At 36.1% G+C, this 7,180-nt stretch overlaps 1 pseudogene; it reads left to right on the top strand.

Annotated features, from left to right (window-relative positions):
• Positions 1–2,179: 2,179 nt before the first annotated feature.
• LOC119542587 lies at positions 2,180–5,093 on the top strand (annotated as a pseudogene).
• Positions 5,094–7,180: the final 2,087 nt, after the last annotated feature.

The following is a 7,180-nucleotide window of genomic DNA, read 5'->3' as shown; positions in this document are numbered from 1 at the left end:
GAGGGGCATATAAGAAAAAATATATATACCATTGCAAACTATATATTACAGTTAGTAGTATTTTAACATTCTTTCATCAACAGTAACAAATGTACTATACCAAAACTATGAATCAATAATGGAGGGGGGTGATTAGGGGTATGGGAGGACTTGAGTTTCCTTTTTTTGTCTTTATTTCTTTTCTGGAGTAATAAAAATGCTCTAAAAATTGAAAAAAATATTAATTGTGGTGATGGATGCACAGCTGTATGATGGTACCATGGGCAATTGACTGTACACTTTGGATCTTTGGATAATTATATGGTACGTGAACAATCTCAATTTAAAAAGAAAAAGTCAATCCATTTATGGTATATTGTATTTCAGCAGCTTTACCAAAGTGGAAAACAGGGATTGGACCCCAGGGCAGCCTGCTATTTTTTAGAGTGGGAGATGGGCACCAGTAGCTACTGTGCAGAGAGAGCAATTTATTGTTCTTTACCATAATTTATCAGCCTCTTTCTCCCACACTTCCCTGAATGCTGTACAAGTGTTATTCTGGTCTCCTGAGTTTCCTAATATGATTTCAGTGAGTTCCTGCCAGTTTAATAGTTGTTTGGGGAAAGACTGAGTCCTGGGCTCCCAGCTCCACCATCTCCCCCAGAACTCCCTCTTTGAGTCAGTTTTAATTATGTGTTTTCTCAGAAACCATTTACTTTGTTAGGGAAATTTCCAAATGCATGATCATAGGACCATGCACAACATTCTTTTATAAATGTTTTAAGTTTTAATTGTGGAAAACTTCAAGCATACATAAAAGTAGATAGAATAGTAAAACGAACCTCAATGTACCCAGTTTCAAGGGCAATCAACATTTTTGCCAACATCTTTTCACCTGTTTCCTTGCCACACTTTTTAGAGTACTGTATTTCAGAACAAATCCCAGACTTCCTATCATCCTACCCATATGCACTTCAGAAATTCTTCTTACAGAAAAAAACTTTTTTACATAAAATTTTAACCTCTTCTATGCCTATAATTTTATCTCATTTCTCATTTTTAATTTTTTGTTTTCTCTTTTTTTCTTGATCAGGTTTTCCAAAAGTTTCTTTGAAAAAAGACATCAGTGAATCAGCTCTTGGTTTAATATGGCAATTATTTTTGTTTTCTAATTCAAAGATTTCTGTTAATAGTTTAATTCTTCATTCTTACTACTGCTTTCCTTAAGTGGTTCAATTTGTTTTTCTTAAGTTTAATGCTTATTTAATAATGAATTCCTTTGATAATATCAATTTGCTTCTGAGCACAACTTTACCTTGTGATATTTACAATTTCAATATTTACTAAATAGTCTGTAATTGTGGTTTTTAAATTCTACTTTAAACCATGAATTATTTAAATAAATTGTTTATTCTTTTTTCCCCTTATTTCTAAGTTCTTGTGATTTTTGTTTAAAATGTATATGTCAATTTTGCAGCATTTATTTCCCTTCATTCACCCCCATGTTCTAGTCTTTATTATGATAGATCACATATTATAATACAATAAGATGAAAAGTGATATTTTTAAATTATACATATTCACTTTAAAGAGGTGCTTTTAACATTTATTCAGTTTTGTTACTCTGCCTACGTTTAGTCAGACTTTAATAAATTCCAGCATTCTCCATTACTCTTTTATACTGTAACTTTTCCAGTCTTGAAATCTTCATTTTTCTATGTCTTGGTTATCTTACTACATCTTTAAGGCACTCTTCTTAAAATAACATTGTAAGTATTTATTTTGAGGACTTCTCCTCTGCTTCTATGCATGATAGACAAAATTCAGAACAAAAAACATTAAAGCCACAGCTGTGCTCAAAAACAAAACCAACACATGCCCAGCACCGGAACAGAAATGCAAAGCAGTAAATGGAGTCGAAGCTACAGTACAGGCCTCCTGAACTCTAGGTCAGAAGCAGTCCGAGGAGACCAGGAATTCAAGTTCTGAGAGGGAAAAGGTAGGGTTGATATGAATATTATTAACTAGCCCAGCACAGGCACCAACCAATGAGAATGGACACTGCAACCAATCAGAACCTACACCACCGTAAACAAACAATAGGGTCACTCCAGAACACACCCTAGTGACAGGGAACAGAGTACCCCACAGGGGGTAGGGAACCAAAGGCCAGGCTTATGACTTGAGTCCAGGGGCTGAGATGGGGTCCACAGCTCAAGAAAGGAGACTGAAAAAGCTACAGTGTACTGATTACTGCCTGGGGCCCCACTGCTTCTGTGATACTGCACATACCTCAGACCTCAGACATCAGATTCAGCCTCTTTACCTGGCCTCCGGGCAATCTGTCCATGGCTTCAGTGATAACATCAGTGAACTCTCCAGTTTCACTGTGGAGTGGGAGAACCAAGCAGCCAAAGGGATCCCGGGACCCCAGGGACCAGGTGGAGAAAACCTCAAAACTGCTACCTTGGCGGGGGGATCAGTGAGAGAAAATAAAGTCTTCCACCCTGTAAGGACTCACGAACTAAAACCCAGAACCCACAGGAAGAAACCAGTGTTTAAAAAGATAACCAACGTATCAATCAATAGCTGAAATCACTGTTAAATGAAAATGAACTCAAATTTTTTTTTAATAAATTCATTTGCATATCCTCAAAGAGATCAATTAAAGATTGCCAGAAAAGGTCCCGGCACGGCCCCCAACAGCCAAAGTCCCCCCTCCCCTGCTCACCACCATCCATTGTGCAAGGACTTGGGGAGCTGCAGGGAGAAAACGGCAGTCGTCATAGACCTGGGAGAGGCTTTTACCAAATATGGATTTGCTGGGAAAACTGGTCCAAGATGTATGATTCCGAGTGTGATAAAAAGAGCTGGATTGCCTCATCCTATTAAAGTTGTTCGGAAGAATCCTGCTCCTACCAGGTATACATCTACCTGCTGTATTTCAGGCATCTATTGATGAATCCCAGAGATCTCTAAGTTGTGGTTATCCAGTCTGTACTATTTCCTTCCCACTTCAGAAAGACACGCACTCGTGTTCTTGTAGGATATTTTGAGGTTCCCTCCGTCTTGCTTGCTCCAAGTCATCTAATGGTTTTTCTGGCATCGGGATTAACTTGGCCATTATCCTAGATTGTGGATATAGGGAAAGCCTGGTGCTAACTATATATGAAGGAATCCCAGTACTGAATTGTTGGAGAGCACTCCTGCTGGGAGGAAAAGCTCATCACATGGAGTTGAAACTCAACCGTGGGAACAATGTACTGTTGATACAAGAGCTGCTAAAGAACAGAGCCTTCCCTCAGTGATTGGCTCGACTCCAAAAGCTGTCTTGGAGGACGTTAAAGTGTGCACTTGCTCTGTAAGGGATCTGAAATATGGACTGGAAATCCAAGCAGCAGAATTTAACACTGATGGAAATACTGGGCATCCCACACCACCCTCAAATGTCAATTACTCATTAGTTGTAGAGAAGATTTTACACATCCTTGGATCAATCAGAGATTCAGTTGTGGAAATTATTTTTGAAAAAGATAATGAAGTCAGTTGCCTCTTTAATATTGGATCTGTTTATGCAATGCCCAATAGACACTAGGAAGTACTAGCAGAGAATTTGGTAGTCACAGGTGGCATGTCTTTGTTGCCAGGCTTTCTCACAGATTGCTTGCAGTAATGAGATATTTGGCAGAAAAACCAAAATATAAAAAAGCACTTAACATCAAGACATTATGAATTCATACTCTACCTGCAAAGCCTAATTGTGTGGCCTGGTTGGGAAGGGGCAATTTTTGGAAAACTACAAGACATAGTTGGGAGCCCCTTGGTCTCAAAGGAATATTATAATCAGATGAGTCATGCACCAGATTGGTGTTATCTCAATAACCCACCTTAGAAAATGATGTTTGATGTAGGGAAAGCTCAACCACTTCTAATGAAGTGAGAATTTTCCACTGAGAAATAAAAATTTAATAGAAATTCAAAAAAATAGCCAGAAAAATGAACAAGAAATAATGAATCAAAAAGAGGCAGAAGCAAAACAGGAAAAGGTTGATGAAAGAAATTATGAGCAAATAAGTCTTTCAAGAAAATATACTCACATGCATGGTATATTTCATGAGTCCTTGCATACCAAAATGCCATTCTGTTTACAACTGAAACACACCTTGATTGAGTAAAAAATTTGTGTCACACCTTTTACACCTCTCCCTCCCAATCTATAGCCATCATTCCATTTCCTTCTGCTCTCTGCAGGGAAGAAGGCTGAGGCTAATCTGAATTTTATTCTTTTATAGAGTTTTTTTTGGAGGGTGATGTCTGGATGCATTTGAGGTTTTTACCTTTGCAATTCAAAAATGTTTGTCCAAGTGTGTCTAGGTTTAGTTTTCTTTTCATTAATTTTACTGGTAAATATTGAATCCTTTTCATGTTTATTCTCATCTGGTTATTGCTTCTGTATCAGCCACTGTTCATTTGCAAAGAAAACAACCCACAAATTTAAGCAGAGAAAGATTTATTACAAGGTATTAAATTATTTACCAAATCACCAGGAAAACTGAAGAAATAGATTCTGGATATGTACAGTAGCCGCACAAGGCTAGAAAGATTTAGTACAGAAAAAAAATGTGATATATCTCAATAATATTTCATATTGATTACTTGTGAAAGTTATATTTTTGTTCTATTGAGTTAAATTAAATATATTATTAAGATCAATATAATTTGTTTCTTTTTTACCTCTTTAAATGCAGCTGTTAGAAAATTTAAAATTACATGTTTCACATAACATTTCTATAGGACAGCACTTCTCTAGACTGGCTCCCAGGATCAGTTCCCAAAAGCACATCAAAGTAAAGGGCTGCCCCTGTATGTGCCACAGTTGGGGAGAAAGAATCAGGAGGCCACCTGGTAAGACAGGAGGCATTGTCACATCTGCTGGTTCCAGAATTCTGCCACCTCTGCCTTCATCAGGAAGCTGACTGCTGAAGTGGAAAGGCATCTCTGTATAGTAAACATAAAGGAGGCCCAGCTAAATTTCAGATAAACAGCAAAAAAAAAAAAAAAAAGAAAAAAATAGCAGCAGATTGTCCCATACAATATTTGGGACATGCTTATAGTAAAAAACTACCTGTTGTTGAGCATCCCATATTTATTTTATTTGGCAAAACTAATGCCTCGTCTACCCAACGCTGGGAATGCCCTTTCAGAGTATCTTGGAGTTTGGTAAGGGTGCTGGGTCTTTACACCCCCATTTCAGCCAGTCATTGAATGCAGCTGCCCCTGGGAAGAGAGTGGAACCTTGAGCCAGGTGATTCTCTTTAGCCATGGGCAATTGCTGGAAAGGGTTGACAGCTGGAGAGTGTCAGCCAACTACAATTCCAGCACCTGGGGGAATAAGTTCTTCAGTTCTGGAGAATGACTTCGGGTGGTGTAATGCAGCTTCCATTACTTACATGTCTCTCCACCAAAAAAATCCTCTAACAATAATTATCAGATTTAGTTCCTTCTGTGTTTTCCCAGTGTGCTAGGCCCTAGAGGCCCCTCTACACTTAGAGTAAGCAGTCTATTGTTGAAAAGACAGATGAGATTAGCAAATCTAAATATTTTGTGAATGAGTTCTCAATTTTCTGTACTGAGATTCACACACTTTTTTTTTATTTTTTTGGTCTTTTGAGATGAGTGAACACTCTTGCACTTTTTCTTTAAAAAAAAAATTGTCTTTGAAAACAGATTTAGTTCTACACCCATTCCTAATAAAATTTTGTAATAAGCCAGGAGAGGAAAGATATTTCCTTAATTTGAAAAGTTATATAATTTTAGCAAGGGCCATAAATAGTGCTTTTAGATAAAAAGACTCAACAGTATATACATATCTATGTGGTCCAAATTAAATAACAAATGTACTGCAATCTTTATCAAAATTCCAGAATGTTGCATGGAATTGATGAGCTAATTCTAAAGTTCATCTATAACGTGTGCCAAAAAAGCCAAGGTCTTTTGGAAAAAAGAACAAGAAAATGGATTTACCTTACCAGATCTCAAAACGTACTCTAAAGTTACAATAATTGAAATAATGTGATATTGGTGAAAATTGGTGGAAAACAAACAAATGGATCAATAGGACAGAATAAAAAGTCCAGAAACATACACATACATGCACACACACACACATACACACATACACAGATAGATGTAAATATAGATATATGAATTTTGTGTATGATAAATGAGGTATTTAAAATCAGTGAAGAAAGAAAAGACTCTTTAATAAATGATATTGGACAACAAACTATCCATTTGGAAAAAAATAAAATTAAATCCCTTCCTCACACCATACATAAAAATAAATTCCATTTGTATTTAATACTTAATTTTTTTTAGTATAAAAGAAAAAGTAAAAAATATTCTTATGGGGGAAGAAAGCTTTCTTAAGAAAACATAACCCAGAAATATTATGTGTATGGCAGAAGACCCATAAACAAAGTCAAAGAACAAAAGAAATATGACAGATAATTTTTCAACTGATATAACAATTTCATACCTAATTTTGAGGTTTACCTACATATGCCTAATTTACCTGAATTATCTAAATATAGCTTATATTTTATATGCAGATATATTTACATAAAGAGGACCTATCAATCCATAAGAAACAACCCAATAGAAATCTACCAATCACTTAAAAATAACCCAAATGAAAAATGAGTAAAGGTTATAAATAGACAATTTGTAGAAGACAAGCTTAAATTTTCAAAAATACATGAAAAGTTCAGTTTGCCTATAAATAGAATAATTAATAAAATTATTAAAATTAACAAAATAATGAGATATTAATTTTTTACCATCATCTTGATAAAAACTCTGAGGAATCTGTGATTCTACTCTAACTGCAAGTTAGTAAATTTGCCTGACAGGTTTATATACATATACTGACAGAAAAATACAATAATATATCTTGCCCCATGCATATATGTGACTTTCTTGATTCCCCTGTGTGCCAGTTTAAAACTGTTATGGACCCCAGAAGAGCCATGATCTTTTAATCCAATCTTGTGGGGTGGAACCTTTTGATCAAATGTTTCCATGGAGATTGACCCACTTAACTGTAGATGAGAACTCCTATATTATTTCCTTGGAGGTGTGGCCCTGCCCATTCAAGGTGGGTCTTGATTAGTTCACTGATCAAAGTCAAGGAGAGGTGCTC

This window comes from Choloepus didactylus, chromosome 8, assembly GCF_015220235.1.
Source record: "Choloepus didactylus isolate mChoDid1 chromosome 8, mChoDid1.pri, whole genome shotgun sequence".
Classification (NCBI taxonomy): Eukaryota; Metazoa; Chordata; class Mammalia; order Pilosa; family Megalonychidae; genus Choloepus; species Choloepus didactylus.
Note: the sequence above shows the minus strand (reverse complement) of the source record. Positions and strands in the feature narration are given on the sequence as shown.